Raw genomic sequence first — 19,824 nt, 5'->3', positions numbered from 1 at the left:
TAATAATCGAAACAAACGCCCAGAAAAGTGAAAATATTCGCAGCTATAAATTGAGCCTAAAGAAAGCGTCACGCGAGAACCACGCTCCCGCTTATTCGACTAATCATCCACGAGGAATCTCTGGTTTCCCTATTGTACCGCGATAACCGGCGACACGCGGCCTAATTGCGCGATATAACACGCGGCGTTGAGCGCGAGACTCCTGCTAAAGAAAAAGAGTTGAATTTTATGATGTTCGGGTGTCGGATGATTTATGGGTCGTTTAAGAGCGTTGACGAGAAGCAATTACATCGGCGCTCGCTTAATCGCTATGCAGGGCCACCGGCCCGCCGTTTTAAACGGCGAACAAAGTAACCGTGCACACGCAATAATCGTTATTCAGCCGGGCGGCCGCCCGGACGTTTTTACGCGCCGATAAAAGGCAAAGAATTCTCCAAAGATTTTATTTGACACCGTTTACTGCCGGACGTTTCGGAACTGCCTAAACGTAAATCCTGTCAAGTTTTTCCTGTGCGTCGGGGTTACCTGTGTCGGGCCACACCGATCGCCAGTTTTATAGTCGACGGTAATAGACCGATGCTAAAATATGGGGACTGCGGCCGACGCCGTTTTAATTAACGCCCGCGGCTCGCGCGTTTAATCGTCCGGTGGGACGCTGATCTCGCTGTCGCTTGTTATCGAGGGCGAAGGGAAGGAAGGGCTCGGTTAACAATAGTGTCTCGAGCCTGCCGCGAAAACATGCGTGAACACGCGTGCGATTGCGATTACTTTGAACTTCAGTTTCGATACATTGCAAATCTATTTTGCAGACCTCGATGTAAATTACTATTTTTCCTAATCTCCTTTTTTTTTATATCAGTTATAGTATAGTATTGGCTATAGTATAGTATCAGGTATAGTATAGTATTGGCTATAGTATAGTATTAGCTATAGTATAATATTAGCTATAGTATCATATTATCTCAAGTATAATATTAGCTATAGTACAGTATTAACTATAGTATAATATTGGCTATAGTATAGTATTAGCTATAGTATAATATTATCTATAGTATAGTATTAGCTATAGTAATATTTAAACACAATAAATATATGAAAATTAAATATATTTAATTAAAAATAATAAGCCATGATCAAATCGATCGTGAGGAACGAAACTCGGCAAAAATCGCCGAAACGCAAAATTGCTGCGTTACCAAGTCATCCGATCGATTTTCGCGGAATCGCCGTCGGTTTTCGTTACGATGACGTATCCTCGGCGACTGCACGGTTTAAATAGCTCTATAAGGTCCGACATTCGCTCGCGACGGTAAATCGCGAGCTTTTACGACGGCGACACGAAGAAGTCATGAACTAAATCGTCGATTTTACGCATTTACATAATACGGGAGGCGTATTATAAAGGCGAATAAAATGGCGGGGTTTCATTGAAATTCCAAGTCGTTTATACACGCCGCCGTCGGAATAACGGGTCACGGCGATAGAAAAGATCATTATTTCGACCGCGGCACCGGGAGGATTAGTTCGTAAAATTTCGCGGCATGGATTTGATTTTTATCGGCCCGGATGCCGGATAGAAATGATCGCTTTAGCGTCCACCGATTTCATCATCTGGAATCGAATCATCGTTGGCGAACGTCGACCGTGAAAATCGAGAAAATCATTTAATCGTGTGACTGTCAAAATCGTAAAACCGCGTTCAACGTTATAGCGTTTTCGAATTCTATTTTTTATGGCAACGAGACTCATTATTATTTGTTGCGAATAATATAGGATGAATAAATGAGTAGTTGATATTTTTTTTTAAATAGTTTGGTTATTGTTTTTGCAACATTTTTATTAAGATCGTGCTGGAATATGTGAACGATACGTCGCGCCACTATTTCCTGCCCGCTGATTGCAAACTGTAATACCGTGCTGGTTTCTGTGTCATTGTTTCTTAATTGAATTGAATAAGCATAAAATTCGTTAAATTATCCGCGGCTTTCCGTCCTTTCACAATGCAATTGCATATTCAATACGATCCAGGCGTTCCGAAACAACGTTCACGAATATACCGGCATTGTCGATGGCCACCATAGCGGAATTAAACTCGGAATAATGAAAACTTTATTAAAGCAATTACAGCCGAACGTCGATATTATTGCTTAAAAATATATACCAAAATATATATATTTATTTTTTTATTTATTTCTTTATTGGCATCTTAGATATAACCAAAATTCTAGTTACAATACATAGCTTCTATTAATAATTCCGTGAACAAAGGGTCACATTAATGATCGCGTTAATTACTCCAAAAATCATGCGAGTCAAGTGTATAGTTCTTTAAAGACTAGATTAAATTAAAAAAAGTATAATTATAAAATTTATAGTATTAAAATACGCGTGCACCATTTACCTTAATATAGAGGAATTATTCTAAAATATAAAAAAACAATATAAAACAATGATGTTGCAGATAATATAGTAAGGAATTGCTTCGAATTGAAATATAGCATTTTCACTGTAAATATGCTTGCGGCTACGATATATTCTTTTTAATAGGTTAGCAAAAGACGTCGACGTTGCAATTTATGTTCCGTGTTTTATTCGGTGCTGTCGAGGGAATGAATAAACGTTCCGGGATACGGCAGAGGCGATTGTTACTGCAAACAAGCGTTTGGACCGCTACGAAAGAGGATTATGCGAATGTTTAGATTCCATTATAGGCGGCGTGATTTTAAGAATCGTTGTGGATATGCCTTGATGCTGGGCGGCGTTGAACGGGAACGCGTGAACGCCCAGAAATACTGTGTGAAAATGATCGTGGCAGAGATCATGGTATATAAAAGGATAATGTTAACCTTTGGTAAATAATAGTCAATTATAAAAGTAAATTATAAAAGCAAATTATAAAAGTAAATTATAAAAGTGCTACGGTTTATTAAAGAAAGAAAAATTATTTAAAAATCGATGGTATTATATTTGTTTTAATTTAATTTCATTTAATTTCACTATATTAATATTTAAGATTATTAAATGATTATTAAAGAAGTGAACTATGCATTACTGAAGACAAGGATTATTAAATTTAAATAGTGAATAAAGAAAACGCAGAATTTGAATAATTTCTCAATAGTCTGTGTTGCAATAATTTTTATTTTTTACTAACATAAAAATTGCTCAATCTTCTACCGTTTAATACCATAAAAGAACAAAGTTCGTCGCGGATCGATCTAGTTGTAAAATCCCGGCCACGTGGCGGTGCGCGAAGTAATTAGAAAAGTGGCGTAAGTGGAGAGCAATTACTGAAACAGCGAGAGTTGAAGGATTAAAACAGCGGCGAGAGTCGTACAAGAATCAACCCACTCCGCGCCTGTTTTTTTTCCCTCTTCCTTCCGTCGCTTTATTGTTCGCGCTACTTACGCCTACACTCGTCGTTACCAAGGACAAGAATTCCATCGCGAAAAACGAACAACGTGTTTCATCGACTCTTCGCTTCGTTTTCTCTCCTTTTTCTATGCTTATAAACGGCTCTTCCGTCGCTTAAACGCATAAAATCCGCGGCTCGCTAATTGCGCCCCGTCTATCGCGCGGCCCACCTGGCTGAAACGGACCCTTGATTATCGGAACAATCGTGCGATCGATTGGCCAGGGACATCGGTTAACAATTATCTGGCCGACCGATATCGGAAACATCAAATATTTGCCCGACCGCCTCTCGCATAAAATATTTTATGTTCTCCGTAACGATTCTTCTTTCGCCGCGTTTTCAACGTAATCGATTTACACTTAACTTGTCTGTTAATTTAGGTACAGGGAAAATCACGATCGAGCGTTTGTAGATGAAAAATATTAAAAAGCGAGATTGATCGACGATGATTGAGAATTAAAATTATTAAGAATTGAGATGGACAATTTTCAGTTGGCACTAAAATTATAATTATAATAGAAATAAATAATAAAATAAGTAAGGAATACAATATTTAATAAAAAATAAATAATAGTAAAAGAAGTAAAGAATACAATAAGTAATCAAAAATAAATGCTAATAAAATAAGTAAAAGATACAATAAACAACCAAAAATAAATAATAACAAATAGTACAATATTAACATTAACAAACTCTATTTTCCTTATAATATCACTCGACTCGCCATCTCTCATCCTAAAACCATAAAATCACCTAAAATCTCAACGTTACAATTAAAACAACTTGCAATCTCAAGAAGCAACTATTTAAGTGACCGCATGATTCTACGGGTTCGCAGATGATAACTGCAATTCTTAGCTGCGCTTCCCTGAAATACGCCTGCGGGCAACGGAAGCATTTACCAGAGTTCGATCACCGGCGGCCGGCGCTCGGACGGAAATTTCTATGTCGGTCACCGGTGATTGACGGGACGGTGAATGTGTTAAAGGTTTTAGGGCCGCAGCGGCTCAAAGTTGTCTGGCCGGATATTCAGTACAGAGTGGTAGCGCCGTCGTTGGTCAGACGAAAGTGGAACTGGAAATGTATCTCTCGTTGGACAAGTAGTATAGAAACGCGCATGAACAGACGTACGTGAAAGGATCGCGCGTCTGGTCGGGCAAGTGAAAGGAGACGGCTCGGTATGTCATGTGAAATGAGCGAACTCGTTTGGGCATCCTAGGATTAGCATAATTGTTGCTCCATATTATGTATTGATTGTTCGTAATTCGTTGTAATTATTTTATTGTGTTTTATATTTTATAGTATAATATCTTATGATATTATATATTCTATAGTATAGTATTCTATAATGTCATATGTGCTATAGTATAATATTCTATAATATCATATATTCTATAGTATAATATTTTATAATATCATATATTCTATAGTATAATATTCTATGGCATCATATATTCTATAGTGTAATATTCTATAATATCATACTATACTTTCGTAACTGTATTATTTTTAATTATTTTAACGTTAATTAGTACTGTAAATTTAACACGATTACAATTTATTTCTATATTTGATAAAAATATCTAGAGTATAGAAACATACATTTTATTAAATTGAAAAAGGCATTACCGATTAATTTCTTAGAAATTTATTCATTGCACTTAGATCGACAATTACACTATTATTTTATTATTATTCCTATCTACCACCGTCTCCGTCTGTCCGCAAATTCGCAGAATATTCGACACGTAATGCACATCATGACATACGGGTTACACCCCGCACGTTTCGCGTATCACGCACGCGGAAATCCTCAAGGCGTGGAGATAAGGTTCCATCGGACGTCGATCTTCGGGCTTTCAAAAACGAGAAACGTGCGCGGAACGTCCGCGCGGTTCAGTTATCACAATGCGGCTTGAATTTCAAAAACTCCGTCGAAAGTATTGGACACGGCTGAGATCCCTTCGCCTTATATTCAGCCTTTCGCTCAGGGTCCCTGCAGTTTTCATGCGCGCGTTATCTTCGCCTCTGCTTACGTAAAATCGTACACGTGTAAATCGGCAGAGGGAGGGCGGGGGAGGGACCGTTCTCACGTGTGTACACGGATACATGCACGTGCATACGTACGGCAGAAGCGGCGTTGTAACGGATCGCATGAATCAGCCGTGGGGGTTGTACATCAGGAACGGTAACGGGCCGGCTAAGTTCCCAGTGGAAGGAGACTGCATGGATCAGCCATTTCTCACCGGCGCGTCACCACTGGCACGGCTCTGTAGCCGCTGCCAGTAGTACAAGAACGCGTTGTGTCGGCCGCGCGATCTCCGCCTCGCAGTTTCTTGCGCTCTGCCGCTGCAAATTGTTTTGTTATATTCACGGAGGCGAGACGATGATATAAAAGTGCATTAGTTGCAATGCACCGTTTCTAGTTGCTTTAAAAATTTTATTAATTTATTTTTATTTTTATATTTTTTATATGTTAAGCTCATGTTAATTTTATTATATTTAATTTTACTATAGTTAATTTCATTATATATATTTTAATATGTCAATTTATTTTTATTTCTATATTTTTAATATGTTGACGCGAGACGGTGTATTTATTTTAATTAATTATTGTTTAAAAAATAGATGGTACAAAATAAGTTTATGGTATATTATGTGAACATTATAGACAGACATTCGATAGTAAAAATTTTGACAATTCAATATTATTATTTAATGTTCTTGTAATTTGTTGCATCGCCATTTACATTATACATTTGTTGACACTATCTATAGCAACGATATGATTTACATAACAACAACATAGCTTGTGAAAAATCACATTTCAGTCAAATTTTGTAAAATAATTTAAAAAACATTTTTCTCTACACATAAATTTTTAACTGTCTTCTTTCTCTTTCCGAAGTTATACAACAACCAAGCAGCTCCGCGGGTCATTTAAATAATGAAACCGGCGACCAAAATAATAAGTCCGCTGCTCCTCCGTGCTGGCATAAATCAAGAACCCCGTCCGAAGACAAATGTACTGCTCCCCCGAAAAATTAGCTTTTCTTCGTGCGCGCGCCCTTTCGCGCGGAATACATCTTTTTCCCGGGGGCGGTTCTGGAAAAATCAGCGCGCCCCTCTCCCACCCCCGGACTTATTAAAATTGCATCTGCACCGCGCCGCTAGTCCCTCTCTCTCTCCTTACGTTTTTATGGCTCCCCCCCCCCCCTCTCCTCCCCTCCCTCCCTCCCTGGACCAAGATTCTCTCCGAGGCAGCATCCGATCTGCTTGCCTTCAGAATTTTAATTTAACTTTAATAGGATGAATACCGGGCATGCTTCACCCATTTCGCAACGATGGGGAACGGATGATACTATGGAAACGTGTTTTCTTGTCCGCGCGGCGCGTTACCCCCCTCCGTCCGGACGTCGTTTGAAATACGCCGGGGAATCGGTTCTCTTGCTACGTTTGTATCAATTACACCTGCTAATTAGTAGATTGAATCTTTCTGAGAATTTACTGCAGATGTTTTAAGACAATTGAGATAAGGAAAGAGACGATAAGAAATGGCGTTTGTCGAGTGATTTGTTAGATATTGTTAATGTAGATTTGTAGATGTCGTTTAGTGTTTTTAATGGAAAGTAATGTTAATGTCAAGTAGTAAAATTGATGTAGTATTCTTAATGGAATGTCAACTGTTATTAATGTAACTTAATAAAATTAACATACTATTATTAACGTATCGTAAACTATTATTAATGCAACTTAATAATATTAACTTAGTATTAATAATCTATCGTCAACTGTTATTAACGAACGTGGTAATATTAATGTAGTATTATTAACGTAACACTAATAATGTAAATTTAATAATAATAATGAATAATTTAAAAATTTATCACAGTTATCAATATTTATAAAACTATTACAAGTATAATTGCTAAGCAAGTCACATGACTCAATTTCATATTGCTAAAATGCGATAAGTTATTAAAATATATAAAATTAAATACTATGAAAATCTACGTTGAAATTCAAAGTAGAACAGCTTCGACTGCAAACAATTAATTATTAAAACTCTATTAAACATCAGTCATTGTTATAGAGTTAATCGTCGCATAATGGAACGCAAATAAGCACGGCGACGTAGAAAACGTCTACGGCCTCCCTCTCCCAAGGTAGACAGGCGAGAGGAGGGTTGGCATTGGTCCAGGATAATACTCGATACGAATTTCGGCTACGCTGGTTCATCATCCCCGTATTGTGGAATCGACGAGCAGGCAAGGAATGAGTCAACGGGCACAGAAATAAATACTTCCGGGCCAGTGACTCCCTTGGATGCCACATACGGAGGACGCAAAATGAACAGTGGAATAGAAAGAATGGACGAAAATGAGGCGACAAGCAGGTCCGTGAAGACGTACACAGGACCGCTGTCTGCTGGAACGTATAGAAAGGACCCGAACAACGGGAATTGCACCGTGCAGTTTCTAGAGATGCGCTGGATTTTAGAGGACAGTCGACAATCATTCGAGAATATTTATATCGAAATATTCGACTGGCGAAATAAGAAATCAAAAATATTTCGATGATAATTTTCTATCTTTGAAGCCAAGTACATATGTGAGCTCCTCCACGATAATTGTCCATCTCCGAAGCTAAGTATTTATGTTATCATCTCCACGATAATTGTCCACCTTCAAAGCTAAAATATATATGTTATCATCTCCACGATAATTGTCCACCTTCGAAGCTAAATTATAATAGCTAAAATATAATAAATAAAAGTATGTTATCATCTCCACGATAATTGTCCACCTTCAAAGCTAAAATATATGTTATCATCTCCACAATAATTGTCCACCTTCGAAGCTAAACATGTATGTTATCATCTCCACGATAATTGTCCACCTTCGAATCCAAGTACCTATGTTATCACCTCCACGATAAATGTCCACCTCCAAAACTAACTATAGTAATATCTCAGCAGCTCCACGGCAATTGTCGCTTAACAAACTCGCAATTCCTCATACCACCGAGGAAATACTGGACCTCGCACACCTCTAACCCACTCTATTCCATGATCCTCGTTAGCGCGAATAAACATTCGGAATATCGTTTATTCGAAGAACTGGAATCTATTCTGTTCCCGGGTTATTTATTGCGCCAGACGCGCATTGTACACGCTCGAAATACTGCAGTAAATAACGTTGTAAGTGGCCGCGGTGATCTATGCCCAATACACGGGGCGCATTTATTCGCGTGAACCGTCGGCTTTCCGGTACAGCTGCCAGAATGATGATTCATTTATTTATTGTAATGTTTAGGGCTTCGCCAACCGGTGAATTACAGCCGCGTCGAGCGCAGCGATTGTCGCGGTTTCGTTCGGTAATCGATCGTTTTGAAAATCGAAGCGGTTACGGAGTTTATTAAATATTGTGTTGCCGATTGTTGTACGGTCGGCGAACGATTATTTATTATATACTGAGACGTTTTTTGAAAATATCTCGAGATCTAATAATTATTTTGCCATGGTACCCTAATCATTTTTAACGGAGAATGAACAGAAGAATCGATATGTGTAAAAAAATATATGCATTTAAAGAAATTATGCAATTGTTAATAGCACAAAAAAATTGCATTAAAAAAAAATTTAAAGGCCCAGAGATATAGTGGTCTTAGAACCATTTATCTTTCTCCTTTGGCATTTTTTCGTGAATGCAATAATAACGGAGCTATGACTTGTAACAACCCTGTATATATTTATTTATATTATTTATTTTATACATATTTCTCGGCAAGCGAGAAATTTATTATATAAATTTATACATGCAATTATATACATTGCCAAGCGCGAGCAACGCGTCGAATCATAATACTTATTTAATTTTCGCTAGTCTCGCCTAATTCGTACGGTTTGTAACAATGCGACGAATGTAACGGGTTACAGGTAACGCTTTTATTGCGCCCGGCCTACGGGATATCTACGATATATTAGTCCGGCGGGATCCGTTTCATTCTGAATTCCCGGCCCTCCAGAAATTCCCCGTAATCACAATGGGAAATCGATTAAGTGAAAATCGCGTTTTCGGATCAATGGAACGAATGCGTGCGTCGGCTTGTACAAAGGATGCGGAACGAGGTACTGAGCCCGCCAATGGAGGGGAGGAGGGGGCCTGTCGTTGTTCGCTCTTGTGTGAAGCGTTTCGTACTCGATGCTTTAAAAAAAAAGGAGAGAGACAGAGAGAGAGAGAGTGAGAGAGAGCCGGACATCCCCTCGCGGATTACACCCCTTGTTTCTTCGATCTCGCACGCCGCCGCGCAGATTACGGTTCTGTTTCCAAATTTCATTTCGCCCATTCAAAAGTCGACCGCTCGTCCAGGTGGCGGGAACAGTGAATAGACGCGCAGAAATGAAAAATCAAATGAATTCTGACGGAAGTTGTTATAGAGGGGTGGTTTCGCTGATGATGAACATTGCAACGCTTGGTTTTGATGTTAATAGTCGTCTTTGTATTATACACAGATTTTTATTGATTATATATGCGATCTCTGTTTCAGTACCTTCATTGTCTATAACTCTTTCGTCACTCCATCCTTCCACTCCATTTTTTGTTTCCTTGTATGTTTCTTTTATTCTTTCTATTAACCCTTTTCTCACTGTCCTCTCTGTCTATGTTTCTCTTTATAGCACATGTAAGATGTACGCAGTCGATCAAATATGCATATCAAAACACTAATGATTAATAATAACTAGTAATAACAAATGACTAATAATAAAATAAAGAAAATAAAATAACAAATGACTAATAATAAAATAAAGAAAATAAAATAACAAACAACTAATAATAAAATAAAGAAAATAAAATAAACTAATAACAAACTAATAACAAAATAAAGAAAATAAAATAACTAATAATAAACTAAAGAAAATAAAATAACAAATGACTAATAACAATGCAAAGAGGATCAAAGAACAAAGAACTAATAATAAAATAAAGAAAATAAAATAACAAAATAAAGAAAATAAAATAACTGATAATAAACTAAAGAAAATAAAAATCAATCGAACAAAGCCGCGCGAAAGATCGTGGAATATGATTTTTCGAATTCCACCGAGCTCTACACCGCCGTGCTTGCGGCCATAGGAAACAATAGCCGGATAAAAGTCCCCGACTGATAAGCGTCGGATCGCGCGGCCTTTTAATGTTTCCGTTAATGGGTTGCGGGGTACCGTTGAACGTCGAACGCGGCTGTGTCGCATCCCCGAAGAGAAATGGCTTTTTGAAACGCGTGCCAATTCGAGTGATTCCGCGGCCAACGGCGAATATGTCTCCGTCGGCCAGGCGCGACCGCCCGGTAACTGAATATTCCACCAATTTGCCGATCTACAATTCTGGATGTGGCGGCCACGGACAGAGAACGGTTCTCGAATGCAGATATCCGCGCGCGCGCGGTCTCCAAGGTATTTTACTTCCTCGGCAGAAATCTTTCTCGAGGCGAAGCTTTCGCGACGGGCGTCACGTAGCGCGTTTGTTAGAACGGCGATCTCTCGCCGATTCCCGTTCTCGCCCCCTGTGTTCCGTCGATTGCGAGAGTAACGCGCCCCTGCTAATGCACGTGTCAATGGAACGGCACGCCTTGCCGTTTATTAATGGATCGCTAAATTGTTTCCGATAATGAGCGTTACGTGTTTTCATTTGTTACGGTACAGCGCGGATTTTCATGGGAAATCAAAATTTATATTATACGTTGCGTTAATATGTTTAGTATAATATAGTTTAGTATAATATGGGAAATGAATTTTGTGAATATAATGAAAATTGTAATATGTAAAATTATATTATGCTGTCCCATAGGTTCCCTCCTTTTTTAAATAAATTTTCATCGATACTCTCGATACCATACTCAGACCATAGCGCGGAAAGCTTATAGGACACCATAATCATTTCCAGCCTCCTTTGACACCATTTTTATATTATTTCATAAGAGGATACTTAACCAATGAAAATCGTTATATTTCTAAAATAATTTCGACATTATTAAAAACCCTTCTGTTTAAAAGATTGTTCAAAGTTTTATGTAATTTTATTTTCCTTTATGTAAATTTTAGTAACAGTTCTGTGATTCACCAGACTCAATTTCATATTCATAAATTGTACTAAGTTATATAAAATGAAGATACAGCTGGTTAAAACAGCTATTTTGGAACTAGAATTAGAATGGAGTGTAAAGGGTTAACACTCGAAGTCCAAACAGCAGAGTTAAAAACAATGTCAGGTACTTTATTTTATTATCTTTAATACATAACCTTGTTATTAATGTTACTTCATTATTTTCAGTATATGAGCTTGTTATTAATGTTACTTCATTATTTTCAGTATATAAGCTTGTTATTAACATTACTTTATTATCTCCAGTATATAAGCTTGTTATTAACATTACTTTATTATCTCCAGTATATAAGCTCGTTATTAACATTACTTTATTATCTCCAGCATATAAGCTTGTTATTAACATTACTTTATTATCTCCATTATATAAGCAGAATACAAGCTATGCGTGCTAAACTCCTAGCAGTTAATTCCGTCGCACTCGTTGCAGTTAATTCCGTAATAAAACCGTGCTTGCACCGTCGAAAGGGTGCTTTCATCATCTCCAAATGCACTTTTAATCCGAAAGGGATTCGCTAAAGCACGAAACAACGAAAACCATCTTTCGTCTTTTCAAAGCACAAGCGAATAACCGGTTGTCGAAATATTCGCGTTCGATCGACCGTATAATAAAGAAGCGACGCTTCGATTGTTTTTGCAGGCTCGTTAATCTTGCAACGTCTCGATCCGCGCCAAAATAAGAAAAGCTAGCGCGGGCGTTTGCTCTACCCCCCCTCCCCGTTTCGTCGCGATTCTGCATCGCCGCGACGGGGGGGATTCAATGGCCGAAGGAGAGGCGTTAGCAGAGCAAGTTGCACGTGTTTGCGCTCGCCACGGGGACGGCGTTCCTTCTTCACCCCTGGCGGAGTTCTCACCTCTGGATTGCTTTCGATCCCAACCCTCTCCACCCCCTCCCCACCTCCCTCCTCCACCCCTCCGTAAGCTCTCGGCCGATACGTGTCCCGCAGTTTTTCTCGCGAATCCCCGGCGCTGGAAGGTTCGATGGGAAGGTAAACCCTTCCCATTGTAGGCCAACGACGTGTGCCATTGTTGCGCTAACAGGTTTCATTCCCTTTTGTTCACATTCGAAAACGGTTCGCGCCCCCTTACGTTCACGGTGGCGCGCGCGCGCGCGCGATCGAATCGCGTTTTATTTATTGACCAACGCGGAAATCCTTGGGAAGTCGACCGTGGGACTTGTTCGCGATTACGTTCGGTGTTAGGGAATACGAGAATCGGCACGCCCGCCGAATCGAGCGCATCTGACGCGGAAACGAGCATCCTCGTAGGAGCCAGGGGTTTTTAACTACATTTTCAGGGAAAGGGGGAAAATAGATTCGCGAAGTAAACGCGTTGGAAATTGTTTCATTTTTACGCGGTGAATTTGGCTACGCTGTTTTGCGTGCAATTATTTGCTTCGATTCGTTATGGTTGTGTTTGGTTATATTATGTTAATAAGCTGGTTATTTATTGGACTTAGTTTTTAATAATTTCACATAATTGGAAATTAATAAGCGCGCAGTTGGGAACATTTAACACAGTGAACTGAAAATGGAAAGAAAAGCGTCCACATCATAAACAAAAATATAAATTCCAAGAATAATTTATTCGAGAAGGCAATAATTGTATAAATAATATGGTAAAATAATTATATGCTATAATAATATGCTTATAATAATTATATGTTATAATAATATAATGCTATAATAATTATATAATATAATAATATGCTATAATAATAATAATATAATATAATGCTATAATGCTATAATAATATGCTATAATTATATAATGCTGTAATAATCATGTGCTATAATAATATGCTATAATAACATAATGCTGTAAAAATCATATACTATAATAATATGCTATAATAATATGCTATAATAATTTAATGCTATAATAATATGCTATAATAATATGCTATAATAATATAATGCTATAATATAATGATATAATAATATGCTATAATAATATGCTATAATAATATAATGCTATAATAATATGCTATAATAATTGCATACTATAATAAATCCAGCCTTGCGCAATAGCACTCGATAGCGACTCCGCGTAGGCATTAACGTGAGCATAGCGCAGATTATAGTAAGCGTCCCCCATGTCGCACGGACGAGAGTGGATTTTTCCGTGAGAAATTGCTTCTTTTACGGTTATATCACGTATTCCGCGGCGCGATTTAGGTGGAACGCTGGCGCAGGCGAACGGTCGGATACTTCGTCTTGCTTTAAACAGGAATTCAAAGGAACAATACTCTCTCTCTCTTGCATGGGCTCCGCGTATAATAATTTCCGGCTACGTTTTCAACAGACACACGCGCGGGACCTTCGGTCACGTTAATTGCTACTGGATATAGGAGAGAGTATCGCCGCGGACCTACCCTCGCAGATTAATACCCGGTATTATTGCTACGTTTAATCTCAATTAGTCTCTGATCCTGAAGTTCCGGAATTTAGACTAGGAAGCGGAGCCTCCCCGACGGCTGTTCTCGCATGCGAATAAGCAATTCGCGAATGGGTAGATTGTAGAATTGATTTTTTTATTGGATGCTTTTATATGGAGGAAAATTATTGTTTTACCTTTTGGTGGATTTGTTAGTTTATATTATTTTAGGTCGCGCTATTTTTATCGATAATCATTCATAACTTAATATAATATAATTTAATAAAATATAAGTCATTATAATATAATTTAATATAATATGACTCAATATAATATAATTTAATATAATATAATTCTATATAACATAGTTTAATATAATATAGCATTTAATATAGCTTTTCTATTTTGTTTCGTAACTAAGAATAAGAATTTTACCATTTACAAAAATTATATTAAAAATCATTCGATAACAGTATTTTCACAATTTCATCTCTCATCAGTTTTAATATTTATTTAACTCTCGTTTGATTAATCAATCCTCCAGTAAAAGTATCGTTAAATAATCATTTAAAAAGTCGAATTTCTCTATTCACACTAACAAATCCGTTAAATAAATTCCAATTTCTGTATCCACGCTGATAACCGAATTTTATATTACAGCGAACCGGTTAATTAACCTTCGCCCTTTTAATTATAGAAACGATACCGCTGAACGATGCCATTAATACTTCGAATTCCGCTACTGAATTTACATTTTGCGCCATTAACAATTCCCATACGAACAAGCGATGCATTTAAACAGTAATGGTCTGCTCTACACCCATTAGTGGTAATAATATACTCGCATGATTGACCTTTACGAGCATACCATGCGTTCTGACCATGCCGCTGTCCGACGCAGTACATTCTCGTTCGAATTTCTGCCTTATGGTGTTGTTAGACTGGCTGGCCTTCCTGTGAAATAAAAATGTTCAGTGGTTATTTCAAGGAATAAAGATTTAATGATAGTAAAATTATTGTTTTGGTATATTGAAAATTGTGACGGGACAGGATGTTATTTTTTGATAGTGATAGGGTTATTAAATAGTGACATTATTATTAGACGGTGACATTGTTATTAAAGACTGAAATTATTAATAGACAGTGACATTATTATTTAGACATTAATATTATTATTAAAAAATGTGATTCTTACTAGACAGTGACATTATTATTTAGACAGTAACAGTATTATTTAAGACTGACATTATTAATAGACAGTGACAACATTTTTAAAAAATGAGATTCTCATTAGAAATAGCGACGGTATTATTTAATTTGTCATTATTAATAGACAGTGACAGCATTAACAAAAACAGTGGACAGTATCATTAAACAGTAACAGTAATATTAAAAACAGACAGTATTATTAAACAATAACGTCATTATTAAATTTTAACAATATTATTATACACTAACAATAAACAGTATCAATATTATTAAACATTAAAAAAAATTATTAAACAGTAAAAAAATATTATTAAACAATAACAATACAATTACAATTACTGACACTCTAATCTCATCGCGTTACACTTCAAAATCATTCCCTTAAAAGGTCTTCGAGAAATAATTCAAAAGCCGTCCTCCATCTCCATAATGGAAACGTGTTAGCACGCTCGAAAAAATGCCACGTTTGTTTTGTAAATGAGATTTTCGTTTCGAAATTCCCGGGCGTATCCCGGGAAAACCCGCGGACCGTTTCGCCGATGTAATTCCAGAGATTCGCTGGTACCGAAGCGAAGAAGATAACGCGTCGCGGACGCGCCGCGATTAACCGCCGCTTCAACCAAATATGGCTGACATTAATTTCCGAGCAATTTTAAAAATCTAGTTTCACAGTAAAAAATATTTGAACAAATTGAATTTGATAAAAACATTGACTGAATATAACCTACGATAAATATTTCTAGTTTCGCTTTAATTAATTAAATTGCAATTTTAAAAATCTAGTTTCATAGTAAAATATATTTGAACAAATTGAATTTGATAATAACATTGACTGAATGTAACCTACGATAAATATTTCTAGTTTCGCTTTAATTAATTAAATTGTTTAAACCAGAGATTTTAATAGTCGACGCGAGAAATAGAAAATTATTTCTGTTAATTCCATTATTCCATTAACGCGAAATAGAAAACTTTCATTCGTTCGCCGTGTCTTTCACATGCAGAATCCAGCGAGATGAACAAAAAGGGGGAATCCCAATGTAAGACGAACCATTAAAAAGTTGCCGGTGGGGGAGGGAGGGGGGAGAGGCCGAAGTTTCTTCATCGTATCTTCTTTTCCATTCTTCTTACAATTCACCGGAAGCCGGGGGCTTGTTTAGCCGGGATTACAGGACGGCGTGCGATTATCAAGCCGGGCACGACGATAATTCTCTCTTTGCGCTCGTTACGCGACTACTTGCTCCCGTTGAAGTCTTGTTTGCGGCAGAGCGCTACCGGCGAACCTGTCCCGGAGAAGACAAAACATCCGGGGGGACGCGACGCGCTCCGCGTTCCCTTATTCTCGTTTGTTTAACCGTCGCGAACCCCCTCCCCACTCCCCTGGCTTGTTTGCAGGCATCCGTAATATAAAATTGCTGCGAGCTCGCTGCGGCTGTCCTCTCTTATTTCCGGTTCCGCGGACACCGACCGTGTACACGGCGAAGCTCATCTTCGGCGGGGAAGGGGAGGGGAGGGGGGGCGGGTGCGAGGGAAGACGGGAGAAATATTTATGCCGGCCGTGCGTTTTTATTAAAAGTCTTTTGCGCGCGTCCAGTTTCGCCCGGTGACGCGATTACGCTTCTTATTGCTGCTTTTATTGCCGTCGGTGTCCATTAATCCGAAACAGAAACCGTTGGCTCCGGGGGAACGTTTGTGCCGCTTGTCTCGAACGTTTCCGCCGCGGCTCGCGAGAGCGAACGGGCACCGAATTGGGTCGCCGGTGCGCGAGCGGAACCGCGACGGGCTCGGACAGCGTACCGATTGCTTTGCAAATATTTCTTATTCTTTGCTTCGATAATTGTTTATTCGAGTTAAATTTGTCTCGAACGCAGTTTTATAAGGATGAGCTTTCGTTTGAATCTATTTTTATTTGGCTAACAATTTTATCTGGTTAACATTTTTATTTAAGTTCAATTTTATTTGGTTAATATTTTTATTTAAATTCAATTTTATTTGGTTAATATTTTTATTTAAATTCAATTCCATTTGGTTAATATTTTTATTTAAATTCAATTTTATTTGGTTAACATTTTTATTTAAATTCAATCTTATTTGGGTAAAAATTCTTACTTGAGTCACTTTCTAGTTGTCTAAAATTTTTCTTTGAATTAATTTTTGTTTGGGAAACATTTCTATTTGAATTCATTTCTATTCGGATAAAAAATTTTGAGTAAAATTAATTTTCATCCGGGTAACATTTCTATTTGAATTATTTTTTATTTGGCTAAAATTTTAACTTGAACACATTTATACTTAGATGAAAATTCTATTTGAATTAATTTCTATTTGGATAGAAATTCATTTGAATTCTAGCTAAAGTTAATATAAAAATAATACAACAATATTCGGGAAGCTTACAGAATTCTTCTGGAACAGTTAAGCTCAGTTGCGTTTCCCGCGGAATCAACACCGTCCAATCGCACATCTCATTTTACTCTTTAACAGAGACGCGGCTGTTTATTTATAAACTCTCGGCGCGTGCTCTTTGCGCCGACACACACAGAACTTCGTTAAAAACGAATTTTTCTTTGTTCGTCTCGCCGACGGGGAACTCGTACCACGGCCCCGTGACGTGGAAGATTAACGACCGAATAAAGCACAGGCGGCCGGGGGTTTGTAATTTTCGCCGTTGCTCGGATAAAACCGCTAATGCATATATTAACGATAAGGCGGGCGTCGCGGGACGGTTGTTGTTCCGCCGTGCTCGCTTCGCGAGTGCTTGTTTGCCGGGATCAATTCGCGAACGTACCGCCGTTCGTCGATACGTGGAAACGTTAATTACGTGTCCGCAAAAATGCACTCCGTTATCGGAAACTGATTTGTTCTTCGACGCGGCGCTGCCGATTCGTTTCCCCTTTAATCTGCCGCGATCGCGACCGAGTGAATTCCAACGGGAACGGTCTCCTCTCTCTCTCTCTCTTTGTTTGTTGCTCTTGCGATCGCCGGAGAGCGCTTCGGATAATTTTACACAGCTTCGTATCAATTTTTTTAGTTAATTAGCTGGGCTGCGTTTGACGTGCACTCGACGCGGAGATAATGGTTCTGTATGGAGAACTGTGATCATTTGTTATTTAAATTGCAATTTTAGGGGAAATAAGAACATGGAATGAAATATTGAAGTGTTTAGAATATATTAAGTAAGATAGGATAGAATAAATAAATGGAAGGTATTAATAATTTTAGATTAACTCACACATCTCCTTATCTACTCGATTAAATAGTGTATCAGTTCGTGGCAAGAATTTATTTATTGCAATGGTAATGTTTTCTAGATATAAGTCACAAGTATCATAAGAATCAATTTCGTATGCATAAAAGTGCATTTTGTCACAAAGAATGGAAATACTATGAATTAGAAAAATGATTTGAGATTTCCAGTTGAAATAACTTCGAGTGCAAAGGGTTAATATAAGCGGTGTACTTCCTCAGAAATGCGTGCCTAACGAAAAACTTATTTCGTACACAGTGGACGTCGCGAATGATTTTGTACTGTACTGTACGGCCGGTGCCAAAGTCTGCAGTAATCAAAGGGTTAAAACTCTAAAGGGGTTAAAAACTATAAGCGTCCAGCGCAGAAGACTGCAAAGCCTTTTTCTTCTGCTTATGGTATAACACAGCGAACAATGCGAGTCGCCGGGGCCGGCGAGGTTAGGCGTCGGCGCGTTGAATCATCCCGGCGGCGGCGGCAGCGGCGCTGATTATGTTTACAGAAGCATAAGGACAGGGCGCTATTAACACCTTAGAATCCCATTACAGTGATGCGGTGCATCAAGGAGGCAATCAAACTGATTTAAGCAGCTTGGGCCGAGGTGTTTGCCGACGAAATTACATGTGACGCATTAAGTACTGTTCAACAATGTGTACGCTGCGTGCAAGTTTCCTGGCCACGTGCGCTGTCACCACCGGGATACACCGTTAATTAGTTTCCGAGTGGAACCGGTCGTCTGCGTGGCATTGGTTCTGCCATCAATTTCGAACCGAGGATTACGTCTTTCTTTTCCAAGAAAAAGTAAAACACTGTTTAAACTAATGGAATAAGAACGTTGTACAGGGTGTTCCATTTGAAACAGTTCATTGAAATATTTTTGTTGGAGCCAGGTTATTTTTTATATTGTTGGAGGTGTAATGTAATTTATAATTCGAAAGTTGTAAAATAACACTTTGGAAAATTCTAGCTCTGTAGAATAACCCTTTGGAAAATTCGAAGTTTATAAAATAATCCTTTGGAAAATTCTAGATTTGTAAAATAATCCTTTGGAAAATTCGAACTTTGTAAAATAACCCTTTGGAAAATTCGAACTTTATAAAATAACTCTTTGGAAAATTCGAACTTTGTAAAATAACCCTTTGGAAAATTCGAACTTTGTAAAATAACCCTTTGGAAAATAAAGCTTTGGAAAATTCTAACTTTGTAAAATAACCCTTTGGAAAATTCTAGCTTTGTAAAATAACCCTTTGGAAAATTCTAACTTTGTAAAATAACCCTTTGGAAAATAAAGCTTTGGAAAATTCTAACTTTGTAAAATAACCCTTTGGAAAATTCTAGCTTTATAAAATTCTAACTTTATAAAATAACCATTTGGAAAATTCGAACTTTGTAAAATAACCCTTTGGAAAATTCTA

The sequence above is a fragment of the Augochlora pura genome, chromosome 11 (assembly GCF_028453695.1).
Source record: "Augochlora pura isolate Apur16 chromosome 11, APUR_v2.2.1, whole genome shotgun sequence".
Lineage (NCBI taxonomy): Eukaryota > Metazoa > Arthropoda > Insecta > Hymenoptera > Halictidae > Augochlora > Augochlora pura.
The sequence above is the reverse complement of the archived record's forward strand: the minus strand, read 5'-3'. Positions refer to the sequence as shown.